The sequence below is a fragment of the Bombyx mori genome, chromosome 8 (genome assembly GCF_030269925.1).
Source record: "Bombyx mori chromosome 8, ASM3026992v2".
Taxonomy (NCBI): domain Eukaryota; kingdom Metazoa; phylum Arthropoda; class Insecta; order Lepidoptera; family Bombycidae; genus Bombyx; species Bombyx mori.
The window spans coordinates 12,437,806-12,453,250 of record NC_085114.1 but is presented as its reverse complement, the minus strand read 5'-3'; the positions used below and the strand labels follow the sequence as shown (position 1 = coordinate 12,453,250).

Below are 15,445 nucleotides of genomic sequence, written 5' to 3'. Positions count from 1 at the left end.
CAAAGTTCACTTTACGAGTAACGCGCATTAAAATTTATTGTTTCGTTACAATGTTGCGAATATCACACTTGTTACAAAGCCTAATTTCCATTTTCTTATTACTTAATGCTTTTAATTAATTTATTTAATTTAATATACGTGTTTTACAAAATTCCATTTTACTTTGATAGCCGAATCTATCCTTAAATCGTTCTAATATTTGTAAATTAATTATAAATTTTTAGATCATTATTAATTAAATTATTTTACTATTACACTTTTTATTATTAAGCTATTGCATAGCTTTTATCGCGGGCCTTGAGCGCGGCGACCGAATCATGAAATTCCGTAACGAAAAAAACCTTACACCCCTCACTCCGCCTACCATGTAGCTCGCGTTCAACACATTCACACGTTGCGCTTGTGTAGTGCTTGTGAATAAGCGCGTGGCGTGACGTCAGTCAGAAAGTCTGCCCATCTCTCTCTCGCGCGGTCTAGCTTATGAGTGTGAAGGGGACAGTTAAGGTTTTGCTTTTATTAATGTTTAATATAGTGTGGTTTTGTTTTATTATTGTTTTAATATTACTTAAATTATCATTATCTAATTAAAATTGCATAAGTTAATAAAAAATGGAATGCTTTACCGCGGCAGTTGCCGAGTGCCACACGTTTTTTTATTTTCTTTTAGGTTTTTGACTTTTATATCTTTGCTAATCTCTGTCTGCGAACCGCTCTTTTTGAGAGAGTTCTAAAACTGCACTAACTTTTAACTATAGGTGATTTAAATCTGTTACTTCACACTAATCGGGTGTCATAAAGATTTTTTTTCGTATGTCAAGTGTTGACGACTGTGGTTATTTAGAATTGAGGAGAACTAGAAATGTTACTGCCTCTTTAATTGAATACGTACACTTTTGTTAATGTCAATGCACTATTGTATGCTTAGAATATATTAAAAAAAAGATGTGTGGTGTCGTGGGACACCGGATAGAAACGAAGTTCCTTATTATAAAAATACTAATTTTAAATTCTATTCGAGGTATAAAGAAAATAAAACTGGAGGTTTCGCAACACCCCACGGTCATTCGGTAACGTGCGAACTTATTGTGGTCCACTTAATTCACGGTTGTTTGCATAAGAGTTAGTGTATTGCGCAAACGAACGCTTTGAGATCGTCAATGAATGATAAAAAAATATGTTATTTTTTGTACGTTATTACAAAGTTAAGTCGTACACTGTGTGCATTACTAATAAAAGTCTTACGTTACGGACGTTTTATCCCGGTTCGGGTACCCCTCCGCATCGTCCCTTAAGGAGCTTCGTTCCAACAAGGGCGTTAAAGATTTTCAATTTTCAAAATTATACAAATTTGATTTAAATATTCATTGAACTTTTACCATCCAAGTCGAATAACAGCGTAGGGAATTTTCTAACGCAAAATTAAGGGAATTAAAATTATGCGCACAGATTTAGTTTACAGTATAAACGCCTACAGACACGCCGTATACATGCTTCTTCAATTAGCCGGGTTATGTACTTCATTCGCTTCCTAGGCCGGCCTTAATAAAGGCAACTTAAAATTTAGTTGTCTATAAAGTAGATAAGGCAATAGCTGTCTTAAAATTAATTGAAACTTATAGCTATCGCCATGAGTTAACTAAATTGGACATATCTTAGAAAGTATACATTTTTTTATATTATGCATTGTTTACGATATTATCAGTTTTGGGAGGATAATTGAAGACGAAAGTCGACTTTTTTATTTTTATTGCTTAGATGGGTGAACGAGCTTACAGCTCAACTGGTGTTAAGTGGTCACGGGAGCCCATAGACATCTACAACGTAAATGTGCGCCACCCACCTTGATATATAATTTCTAAGGTCTAAGTATAGTTACAACGGCTGCCCCACAAAAATAGGCAGGGCGGTGGTACCTACCCGTGCGGACTCACAAGAGGTCCTACCACCAGTAAAAATTTAAAAAAACGTTGAATTTGACTCCATTTTTAAGTGTTCATTTAATAATGAAAGAGGTTGCGAATACTAATTTGATGATAAAAAGACTCGCCAGTAATTCTGAGTCCCGTCCGATCTCGGTTTTGACCAAGCGAGGAAGCTTCAATCTGGGCCTGTCGTGGTGGATACGTGGTTTACGCCGGTCTCTGGATTGTCGGTGCACTTTGACTGAAGATGTCTCGTCTTTCGGGTGAGGTAGCTGCTGATGATTCACCGCTCTTTTATTATTTACTTGCACCAAGAGACCGAGATGGGGGATGTCGTTTTCGACGCCTTGGTTTATCAAGCGGACTTGCGGTGGCCGTGCGTGGTCTCCCCATGGTAGTATCGTTTTCACCAACGATTTGGTTTGTCAAGCGGGCTTGCGGTGACCGTGTGTGGTCTCCAAACGTTCTTCTTCTCTCAGGCTTTGTCGGGGGCGGAGTTTGGACGTTCAGACAAGAGTCTAGGGGAGTCATTTAGTGGGTAGCTTCGACAACTCCAGATACACAGCGTGCCGCCTCGAAACTAAAATCTCATTGATGCTTCAAGATTAATTTCATTGACTGTTTGTAATATTTTCATTTTTGTTTTGGTGTTTTATCTTTAAGAGATGTAAGAAAGCCTTCGGCCTCCTTACTTATTTTATTTATTTATCGTATGGCATTCGTTTACACTGCGTGGTTATAATTGAAATTTACAGTTTGTGATTAGGGTTTTATAATTGACACAGTGTAGTTGGAACCGGGAGATCCTCAGGAGGACAGTTCGGTTGCCAGGTTGTTGCACTATTAGCACCACCCAGGGGTCACGTGTAGGGTAGCGGTGGGTTATCTCCTACGGACGTTATGCAACTTCGACCCCCATTCCATACTACTCCCTACTCCTTACTGATTTTTTATCATAAAATATAAAGCACGTGGTTTAAAAAACGAAAACAGGCTGCCAAACAGACGAGACAGAGCCGCTGAAGTCTTTGCTTATTTTAATATAGACTAGATTTCAGGTGTGGCTTCGCCCGCTTTAATATTAATGAGCTAGTTTTGTCATCAATCAATTCAGCTTTACAACAGATATTTTTATAGGACGCTGTTGTAAAGTATGCTGAAGGTATTTTTTTTTTTTTTTTTTTTTTTTTATTGCCCTTGTAGGCAGACGAGCATACGGCCCACCTGATGGTGAGTGGTTACCGTCGCCCATGGACTTCAGCAATGCCAGGGGCAGAGCCAAGCCGCTGCCTACCGTTTAATACTCTCCACAAGCCTCGTTTGAAGAAGGACATGTCATAGCGCTCGGGAAACACCGTGGAGGGGAGCTCATTCCATAGCCGGATGGTACGTGGCAAAAAAGACCTCTGGAAACGCACTGTGGATGACCGCAGTGGCTCCAGGTAGTATGGATGAACTCTACTCCGGTGGCGGGCGGTGCGATGGTAAAAACGAGATGCCGGTATCATCTCGAACAATTCCTCAGAGCACTCCCCATGGAACATACGGTACAAAATGCAGAGGGAACCGAAGTCCCTCCGCAGACCCAGAGGCTCCAAACGATCCGTGAGAATGGGATTATCGACAATCCGAACGGCCCTCCTCTGTATGGAGTCAAATGGAAGAAGGTATATCCATTTGCGCATGCGCAAACATTCTAGGTATTTCTAGTCATGCGATAGTCATGTCTGTGGCGGCGCTTTCATTAGACTCCCGCCACCGGAGCAGAGTTCATCTCCACTGTTTTCACTCGCAGTGCGTTTCGACTATCCGTCTCGGCAATAAATTCTTGTAATTTTTTTTCCTTTTTTATTGCATAGATGTGTGGACGAGCTCACAGCTCACCTGGTGTTAAGTGGTTACCGGAGCCCATAGACATCTACAACGTAAATGCGCCACCTACCTTGAGATATGAGTTCTAAGGTCTCAGTATAGTTACAACGGCTGCCCCACCCTTCAAACCGAAACGCATAACTACTTCACGCAGAAATAGGCAGGGTGCCCGTGCGGACTCACAAGATGTCCTAACACCAGTCTTGTCGTATTTGCAAATCGTTTTGACTTGTACGTTTTCAAATCAAATTTAAATAAGGCCTTGGCGATAGTGCCTTGATTGTTCCCTTGGGATTGTTAATATTCGTGAGCAACGGTGATCATTCAGTACGGAGATGAGGCGTACGCTAGCCTGCTTCGAAGGCAATAAAAAACAAATTGAAGCTTCAAGTAGAGAATTTTTTAATAATGTATGTTTTCGACTTTAGATTCGCATTTAAATTATATTATTGTCTCTAATAAATCTTTTGGCCTGAGAAGATCACTAACAAAGAGCTGTGGAGAATCACTAAGCAGACACCAATGGAGAAGGAGATCCTTACGCGGAAGTGGCATTGGATTGGTCACACTTTGAGAAAACCCGATACACACCTATCAAAGAGAGCACTGACCTGGAAAGTGTCTGGTAAAAGTAAGAGAGGCCGCCCCAGAACAACTTGGCGTCGCTCGGTGGGGCAGGAGCTAGGGGTCTTGGGCTTGACGTGGGAGGAGCTAGAACAGACTGCCCAAGACCGATATAAATGGAAAAATTTGATTCGAGCCCTACACCCCATCAGAGGGTAATAGGAAAGCATGATGATGATGATGATTGTCTCTAATAAGATTTAAACTTGTAACCAGTTAAAAGAAACCATTTCAAGAAACTTATGAATATTTAATTATATAAAAAACTAATCATGAATGATAATGTTTTAATTCCTGTGGCGTTGAAATTATCTTAATCCGAAGGAAGTGACGTAACAGCTGATTTGAGATCGGAAATGTGACCTCTGACGGCCGGATGTATCACTATTACAGACGACTAATACGAAATATCGATTACGAAGGCGCATGATATTTAGCAATAAGCAAGCACATTACAAATAATCGATTTTATTTCGAAGCGTAGCTTTAATGATTTTGAATTACAATTATCCGTTTTGAGATATTCAAGTATTTATCACGATGTATTTTGCAGTTAAAATATTTATCTACGTGTGTTGTGTACTTAAAATGACGAATGTATATTTTTCATGTGTATGCGTCATGCGACGTAGCACTAAGTAAAACAATAACGTTTCCAAAAGTATTAACGGACTTTTGCACAAATAATGTGAAATTCTCATATTTAATTACAATGATGAAACTCCTTAAGAAGCAAAAAAAGAAAAATCGAAAGTCGCTTTAGAATGTTCCGAATCTCGAATGTTTTCACACAAACATCTCTAACATTGCGAATAAAAAGTAATTTAAGAGTCAGCGTTTGACCAACTTTCGGAGCTGTCGCGTTTTATTGATACCATTATCGATAAAAAGTCTGGTTCGCGTCGTCACCGCACGTCGATGGTTCGTCGATATCGGCGTACACAATTAGTGCTGTACTATCGGTAATTACAATCGGTAGCCGACCTGCCGACGATCGATAGTTGGGATCATCGATACGTCACACCGTTGCCACAAGTTCAGAAACTATTGTTTTATTGGAACGAAGTTCCTTACGGCAGGCTTGGAGGAGATAGGGATTTTGCTGCGCGACCGAACTGAAAACAATGTGATAGTAAAAACCGTAAGAAAAAGTCCGTGGATTAAGGCCTTGTTTTCCGCACAGCGATATTACACCGTGCGATTTTTTTCTTGTAATTTTTTTTTAATTTTTTATATGGAACTTCGTTCCTATCCGGTGTCCCACGACCCCACACATCTTTTTTCTTTAAGGTCATATCTCGATGTTCGAATATTCGAATATAATTCCCGGCGGTCATGGTATTATTTTGCACCGCGACTTTACTGAAAAGAAATAAAGTAACATTCAACTTACATAACTTTTTAAGGGATTTTATGACCTGGTAACTAAGACCTTTAGGTCAGTTTCTTATTTTAATAAATATTCTTATTCTTATGAAAAATGATAATATGAAGTGAAATAAAATTAAGTTTCTTAATATGAAACATGGCATGAAATGAAGTGAAATGAAGTGAAACGAAATGAGATGATATGGTATGAAATATAATCTCAGTAAAATGGTGGTCATTTACTGAGACTTTTTCAGTGGACTTTTTGGAGGATCCCGAGAAGTTAAGTCCAGCGGCTTTGTTTGATTTTCCCACATTTATGCACTTTCAAAGATACTTAACAGTTAATAAATCACTGTTATACATTTACCTGAAGAAACACTAAATAGACAAAATAAAACAAATCACAGAACTTCACTCCTCGCGTTCCCCCCAAAAAGTCCTCAACTTACATAAATTTTTTTTTATGAGATTTTATGACCTGGTAACTAAGACCTTTAAGTCATGTCTTGTTTTACTTTATATTCTTAATTTTATGAAAAATGATAATATAGAGTGAAATGAAATGAAGATGATTAATTTGAGACATTAATCAACTGGGATGAATTTAATGAAATGAGATGATATGGGATGAAATATAATCGCAGTAAAATGGTGGTCATTTACTGAGATTTTTTCAGTGGACTTTTTGGAGGAACCCGAGAAGTTACGTCCAGCAGCTTTGTTTCATTTTCCCACATTTGTGCACTTTCACAGATATTAAACAGTTAATAAACCACCATTATTACACATTTAAACCTGAAGAAACACTAAATAGACCAAATCACACAGCTTCACTCCTCGCGTTCCCGCCAAAAAGTCCTCAACTTACATAAAAACACACCTTTTCCACAGATTAAACCATAGAACATCAGTTCAAAATTGTTTTATTTATTTATTTGGATTTATTTATTTTTGTATTTAGAAAATACGTTATACTCGTAATGTATAGAATCAATAAACAAATAAACAAATAACAGCTAATGTTCTAAAGGAAGACTAACAAAGCAGAAAACTATAATATATCTAATAAATAGTATTCAATTCAATTTACCTTCGCTGCTCCCTTTTTCCATTAGAACAGGAAATATAAATATTTTTGGGCGTTCGGAACTTCAGCTTAGTTTATTAGTCTTACGGTACAGTGTGAGCGGCAGACGTTCGCATACGTAGATCGACTAGGATCCGTTCCATGACAGTGGGTGTAATTTAAGGGCCGGCTTATTATTTACAAGCGTTCGATAAATTGTTGTAACCAAGTTTTTGTTTATTTTCATCCGGCTTGAGGTGTTTCGCTTCTGTGTTCTGCTCCGATGTTTATGAAGTCGATATTCCGGTTGTATGTTTTGTTCTGACGTTGACTGGATTACAACACAGCTTTGTGCCTGTCTTGTCTATTGGTTTCGTGTTGTTTGTTTTATGACAAGAAAAATTGAAGTGTGATTGTAAATAAATAAAAAAATTAAAACTTTGTCTCCGTGTGTAATAACGTGTAAATGAATGTTTTTTTGTTGTTGGGAAATTTAAGGAAATTCTTAATTATTAAGAAAGCTTTAAGTTTTGTGGTAATCTTAATAAGATCCTCTCCGTGGGAGGGCGCACAACTGGTCATAAGTCAGGTTTGTTGTGATGTCGATGCTCTTTGATATCCGCTGATATCAGACAGGCGATGAAATTGGTTGCTACGGTAAACAAACAGTGCAATTTTACGGTCCACCTTCGTGTGCAATTCAATTTGAATTAGAAATACCTAATGTATATTTTGAAATGAATATCCATTGCGTGCTTTCAAACTATGCATGGATAAGTCGTTATCTTATTTTTGACGTGATTACGTCTTATAAATCGATGAACACCGGCTGAACGCACAAAAAAGTGTCACGTTCCGCGTGAGTCTGAGCGTGCAAGCGAGAGCGCGGAACAAGTGATAGAGAGGCACGATCGGCCCAAGCGTTGTCTTGGAACATATTTATCTCTCTTCTCCGGTGACGTCAGAGCTAGCAGTTCGAATGGTTCACCTACTAGCGTAAAACTATCATTCGTAAACCGACTTTACAGAGAACCAATTATTATTTTTATCTATATACATATATAAAAATGAATTGCTGTTCGTTAGTCTCGCTAAAACTCGAGAACGGCTGGACCGATTTGGCTAATTTTGGTCTTAAATTATTTGTGGAAGTCCAGAGAAGGTTTAAAATGTAGATAAATATAAAAATGCTCGGAATTAAATAAAAATAACAAATTTGTGTTTCCTTTGATGTGTCCCTCGTCGGACGGATTCGTTTTGTTTGTTTTATGTTTGTTTTATACAAAAGTTTAGGTCTTTTATTTATCGATTGAGGCACTACGAAGTCTGCCGGGTCGGCTAGTCTTTAATATAGCAGGTTGAATAGTAAGTAATGTGACGTAAAAATATAGAAACGCCTACAAATTTACGAGCTGTAAGCAAGGACTTTCTTCTGTGTGATTGGTGCCGCAAACACTGACACGTTGTAAAAACATTTAGACCCCGAATGACAAATATCTCTCACAAATAATGCAAATTTTTTACTGGTGGTAGGACCTCTTGTGAGTCCGCACGGGTAGGTACCACTGCTCTGCCTATTTCTGCCATGAAGCAGTAATGCGTTTCGGTTTGAAGGGTGGGGCAGCCGTTGTAACTATATCGAGACCTTAGAACTTATATCTCAAGGTGGGTGGCGGCATTTCCGTTATAGATGTCTATGGGCTCCAGTAACCACCTAACACTAAGTGGGCTGTGAGCTCGTCCACACATCTAAGTAACAAAAAATAAAAAATAACCAAAAAACGATTTCGATCGTAAGCAGAAATGTCTAGTGACAGCACATTGAATCTCGTAAGAGTTATAAAAAACATTTCATAATATTAATGTCCGATATTCATAACATTAGGTAAAAACATTTTATCATAATTTTAATGAAGCAGCATCTAAAATGCCAGATGTTTAGAAAAAAAACATCGGCAACCGTTAACATCATTATACTCGTAATTATTTAGAAATAAACTGATAATATTTTTGCTATAAATCAAACTTTCAAACACCGTTACGATGCTTCACTTTAAAATACATTCTGAACGAGTTATTGATTGTTATAATTATAAAATAAACAAAATAAATAACGTGCTAATTAACATAAAATTCTAGTTTACGTTGCCGTTGTACGAAGTCGCGGCATCCGAACACGAGTGCTGAAGGTCGTTTAGCTTAAAAAAAAATTTATTGCTTAAAGCTCACATCCCACCTGATGTTAAGTGGTTACTGGAGCCCATAGACATCTACAACGTAAATGCGCCACCCACCTCGAGATATAAGTTCTAAAGTCTCAGTATAGTTACAACGGCTACCCCAGCCTTCGAACCGAAACGCATTACTGCTTCACGGCGGAAATAGGCGGGGCGGTGGTACTTACCCGCGCGGACTCCCAAGAGGTCCTACCACCAGTGATGACGCAAATTATAATTTTGCTGGTTTGATTTTTATTACACGATGTTATTCCTTCACCGTGGAAGTCAATCGTGAACATTTGTTGAGTACGTATTTCATTAGAAAAATTGGTACCCGCCTGCGGGATTCGAACACCGATGCATCGTTACATACGAATGCACCAGACGTTTTATTCTGATTCCGATAGAGGCACCCGTCACGTGCGGACGTGCTCATCGTCCACTCGATCGCCCGGTCTTTGTTCGCCCGGCTTTTGTTAGCCCGGCCATTGTTCGCGCGGCCTGTGTTTGTGGTACATCTGCCGACTAAGTGCTCTTTCTGGAAGTTTTTATTTGTTTTGTTTCCTTTTGTTGTTTCTGTGTTCGTGGTACATCTGCCGACAAAGTGGTTTCCTGCAAGTATTTATTTGTTTTGTTTCTTTTCGTAATTTCTGTTTTGTTGTGCTTTTTCTTTGTCCTGTAGTAATCGCGCCGCATTGCCACCTGTGTTCAATAGAACCGCTCAGGTCCGAGAAGTTGGGGCCTCGCAAGGCGAGTGTTTTCAAGACCCGGGGCCGCCCCACCTGGGTACTCAGCGATCATGGACGCTGTATTCGCGGAATTCCTCCGACTTCGCCACCCACAGCTCGCCTCGGAGTTTTTGGCCTTCAAGGCCAATCACACTGCGAGCCCTCTCGAGGACTCCGCCGCGCTCGCTGCTCCTGCGTCGCCTGTACCTGCGTGCAGAGCTTCTGCATTGAGCACCGCAGCCTCTGTCGTGCCTGCCGCTCCCGTGTCGCCTATACTGGCGAGAAAAGCTGCTGCGTCGTCCGCCGTGACCATCGTTTCAGCTGAGCGATCATCCGCGGCCTCCGTCGCGCCCTCTAAAACACCTACACTTGCTCGTAGGTCGCCTGCACCCGCCTCCTCGTGCTCCGACTCTGACTCGGACATGGAGGTCGACCTCGCCCCCGCCTCATCGACGGATGGATTCACCCTGGTACAGAAGGGTAAGAAGCGTGCCGCGGAGTCTCGAGCTCCCGCGGCCGCTAAAATTAGCAAAGCCGTGAACGCGTCGCGCCCCCGCCCTCAGACTCCCGTTGCGCCCCCAGCCCGTGCCACTCCGTCGCCGCGTCCGGTGGCACAAAATAAAACCCAGACCCCTCCCCCGGTTATCCTTCAGGAGAAGGCAGCTTGGGATCGAGTTTGCCTGGCCCTTAAGGCCAAAAATATAAATTTCACGAATGCCCGTAACCTCGCGAACGGCATTCAAATTAAGGTTCAAACACCCGACGACCATAGGGCCCTCTCTTCTTACCTCCGTAAGGAGCGTATAAGTTTCCATACGTATACGCTCCAGGAGGAGCGCGAACTCCGCGTTGTAATACGCGGAATCCCTAAAGAGTTAGATGTAGAGCTCGTAAAAGCCGACCTGTTAGAACAAGGCCTACCAGTGAATTCTGTGCACCGTATGCACACCGGTCGCGGTAGGGAGCCATATAATATGGTTCTAGTCGCTCTCCAGCCTACCCCCGAGGGTAAGAAAATCTTTAACACACAGACCGTCTGTAGGCTCTCTGGTATCGCTGTCGAAGCCCCCCATAAAAAAGGCACTCCTAGCCAGTGCCATAACTGTCAATTGTACGGGCACTCTTCCCGTAACTGTCACGCGCGCCCCCGATGTGTTAAGTGTTTGGGCGATCACGCCACGGCCCTCTGCGCTCGCGACCAAAAAACCGCGACGGAACCGCCTAGCTGCGTCCTGTGTCGAACACAGGGTCACCCCGCGAATTACCGTGGTTGCCCCCGAGCCCCTAAAATAAATCGCCGCGTCGCCCGCCAAAACCGCCTCCGAGCTTCCGGCCCAGACATCAAAGCCTCGGCACCCTCTGCGTCGCAGGCTAAGCCAGCGTTCGTTCCGGCGGCGGTGCCCAGTGTCTCGGCCTGGGCAAAACCGCTGCCGTACACGAACACGGCTACAACTCCCTCATCCGCGATTCGTCCCGCCCCCGCGACTCGTCCCTCTCCCGCGACTTGCCCTCCGACCGCGTCCGACAATCTCGCTTTAGCGATCGACTTCTTTCAGTCGATCAACTTTGAGCGCGTTAACGCTTTGGGCGACGCCATTCGCGCTGCCTCCACTGCACAACACTTTATCGCCGTTGTGCAGGAATACGCCGACGTATACGCGTCATTAAATACGTACGTCCTCCCCTCACTCCGCCGGTAATCAATGGCGTATATAAGTAGAATAAAGCCCCTATCCGTAACGATAGGATTTTTTAACGCTTACGGTCTCGCAAATCAACGTGATCAGGTTTCTGACTTTTTGCGTGACCACCAAATTGATATCTTTTTAGTGCAGGAGACCCTACTTAAGCCCGCGCGCCGTGACCCTAAAATCGCGAACTATAACATGGTCAGGAACGACAGGCTCTCTGCCCGTGGTGGTGGTACCGTCATTTACTATAGAAGAGCCCTGCATTGCGTCCCGCTCGATCCTCCCGCGCTCGCTAATATCGAAGCATCAGTGTGCCGAATCTCACTGACGGGACACGCGCCGATCGTTATCGCGTCCGTTTATCTTCCACCGGATAAGATCGTTCTAAGCAGTGATATCGAGGCGCTGCTCGGTATGGGGAGCTCTGTCATTCTGGCGGGCGACCTAAATTGTAAACACATCAGGTGCAACTCACACACCACAACCCCGAATGGCAGGCGGCTTGACGCGTTAGTCGATGATCTCGCCTTCGATATCGTCGCTCCGCTAACCCCGACTCACTACCCGCTAAATATCGCGCATCGCCCGGATATACTCGACATAGCGTTATTAAAAAACGTAACTCTGCGCTTACACTCGATCGAAGTAGTTTCAGAGTTAGATTCAGACCACCGTCCCGTCGTTATGAAGCTCGGTCGCGCTCCCGATTCCGTTCCCGTCACGAGGACTGTGGTGGATTGGCACACGCTGGGCATCAGCCTGGCTGAATCTGATCCACCATCGCTCCCGTTTAACCCGGACTCTATCCCGTCTCCTCAGGATACCGCTGAAGCCATAGACATCTTAACGTCACACATCACCTCGACATTAGATAGGTCATCGAAACAAGTTGTAGCGGAGGACTTCCTTCACCGCTTCAAATTGTCCGACGATATTAGGGAACTCCTTAGAGCTAAGAACGCCTCGATACGCGCCTACGACAGGTATCCTACCGCGGAAAATCGTATTCGAATGCGTGCCCTACAACGCGACGTAAAGTCTCGCATCGCCGAAGTCCGAGATGCCAGATGGTCTGATTTCTTAGAAGGACTCGCGCCCTCCCAAAGGTCTTACTACCGCTTAGCTCGTACTCTCAAATCGGATACGGTAGTAACTATGCCCCCCCTCGTAGGCCCCTCAGGCCGACTCGCGGCGTTCGATGATGACGAAAAAGCAGAGCTGCTGGCCGATACATTGCAAACCCAGTGCACGCCCAGCACTCAATCCGTGGACCCTGTTCATGTAGAATTAGTAGACAGTGAGGTAGAACGCAGAGCCTCCTTGCCACCCTCTGATGCGTTACCACCCGTCACCCCGATGGAAGTTAAAGACTTGATCAAAGACCTACGTCCTCGCAAGGCTCCCGGTTCCGACGGTATATCCAACCGCGTTATTAAACTTCTACCCGTCCAACTCATCGTGATGTTGGCATCTATTTTCAATGCCGCTATGGCGAACTGTATCTTTCCCGCGGTGTGGAAAGAAGCGGACGTTATCGGCATACATAAACCCGGTAAACCAAAAAATCATCCGACGAGCTACCGCCCGATTAGCCTCCTCATGTCTCTAGGCAAACTGTATGAGCGTCTGCTCTACAAACGCCTCAGAGACTTCGTCTCATCCAAGGGCATTCTTATCGATGAACAATTCGGATTCCGTACAAATCACTCATGCGTTCAACAGGTGCACCGCCTCACGGAGCACATTCTTGTGGGGCTTAATCGACCAAAACCGTTATACACGGGAGCTCTCTTCTTCGACGTCGCAAAAGCGTTCGACAAAGTCTGGCACAATGGTTTGATTTTCAAACTATTCAACATGGGCGTGCCGGATAGTCTCGTGCTCATCATACGGGACTTCTTGTCGAACCGCTCTTTTCGATATCGAGTCGAGGGAACCCGCTCCTCCCCACGACCTCTCACAGCTGGAGTCCCGCAAGGCTCTGTCCTCTCACCCCTCCTATTTAGCTTATTCGTCAACGATATTCCCCGGTCGCCGCCGACCCATTTAGCTTTATTCGCCGACGACACGACTGTTTACTATTCTAGTAGAAATAAGTCCCTAATCGCGAAGAAGCTTCAGAGCGCAGCCCTAGCCCTAGGACAGTGGTTCCGAAAATGGCGCATAGACATCAACCCAGCGAAAAGTACTGCGGTGCTATTTCAGAGGGGAAGCTCCACACGGATTTCCTCCCGGATTAGGAGGAGGAATCTCACACCCCCGATTACTCTCTTTAGACAACCCATACCCTGGGCCAGGAAGGTCAAGTACCTGGGCGTTACCCTGGATGCATCGATGACATTCCGCCCGCATATAAAATCAGTCCGTGACCGTGCCGCGTTTATTCTCGGTAGACTCTACCCCATGATCTGTAAGCGGAGTAAAATGTCCCTTCGGAACAAGGTGACACTTTACAAAACTTGCATAAGGCCCGTCATGACTTACGCGAGTGTGGTGTTCGCTCACGCGGCCCGCACACACATAGACACCCTCCAATCCCTACAATCCCGCTTTTGCAGGTTAGCTGTCGGGGCTCCGTGGTTCGTGAGGAACGTTGACCTACACGACGACCTGGGCCTCGAATCAATTCGGAAATACATGAAGTCAGCGTCGGAACGATACTTCGATAAGGCTATGCGTCATGATAATCGCCTTATCGTTGCCGCCGCTGACTACTCCCCGAATCCTGATCATGCAGGAGCCAGTCACCGTCGACGCCCTAGACACGTCCTTACGGATCCATCAGATCCAATAACCTTTGCATTAGATGCCTTTAGCTCTAATACTAGGGGCAGGCTTAGGGACCCCGGTAACCGTACTCGTCGAACTCGACAAAGAGGTCGACGTGCAACCTAACCCATGCATCAGCCCGCTGAGTTTCTCACCGGATCTTCTCAGCGGGTCGCGATTCCGATCCGGTAGTAGATTCATTCGCGAAACAATTGCTCTTGAGTTGTTAGGTCTCCTTCGGAGGCGCTCGGGCAGTTGTTAGCAAATCCCACCCCTCTTGGCTGAGCCTTTGCTCGCCCACCTGTCCTGGTGAAACTGGAAAGGCCTTCGGGCCACCAGTAAACTTTCAATCATAAAAAAAAAAAAAAACGTTTTATTCTTTAGGCCACGACGACTTCATAGAAATTTAAAGCCCTTAAACGCTTAAAGCGTTTAAAAAGTTACATCGTTATTTAAATTCGCTTTCCTTCTGCTATCCACTGACGTCACTCAAATACCCTTTTAAATATTATAGACTAGCGACCCGCCCTCGCTTCGCTTCGGAAACATTAAATTTTATTATTGATAGCTGAGTCCGGTGATGTTACCCGCGGTTATTGTCGTACCGCGGTCGAAGCCGCGGGGCAAAGCCAGTCTAAAATAAGTAACCTAAGTTACTCCTTACATCATTAGCTACCTTTCAGTGAAAGTCCCGTCAAAATCGGTCCAGCCGTTCCAGAGATTAGCCGGAACAAACAGACAGACAGACAAAAACTGTAAAAAATGATATTTTGGTGTATGTACCGTATATATAATAATATATTCATATGCATGTAATAAAAAGAGGCTATTTCAATATTACAAACAGACACTCCAATTTTATTTATATCTATAGATAACTTGTGCTGCTAATATGTTGAAGTGAATATTTCTCTAAACAGATACCGGATAAATAAAATAAAAATATCGACTTTTATATGAGATTTCAAGAAAATGATAAATAGATTTTTTTATTGGTTTGATTGGTGGCCGAGTTCACGACCCACCTGGTGTTAAGTGGTTACCGGAGCACATAGACATCTAGAACGTAAATACCATCACCTACCTTGAGGCATCAGTTCTAAGGTCTCAGTATAGTGACGACTACAGCCCCATCCTTCAAACCGAAACGCATTACTACTTCACGACAGAAACAGGCAGGATG

The 15,445-nt window shown here is 43.5% G+C and overlaps 1 protein-coding gene across 4 annotated transcripts in view; it reads left to right on the top strand.

Moving 5' to 3' along the window:
* LOC105841829 (polyhomeotic-like protein 3) overlaps positions 1 to 15,445 on the top strand; it is a 363,837-nt gene that overhangs the window by 66,434 nt on the left and 281,958 nt on the right. The gene's annotated exons all lie outside the window — the stretch shown is intronic.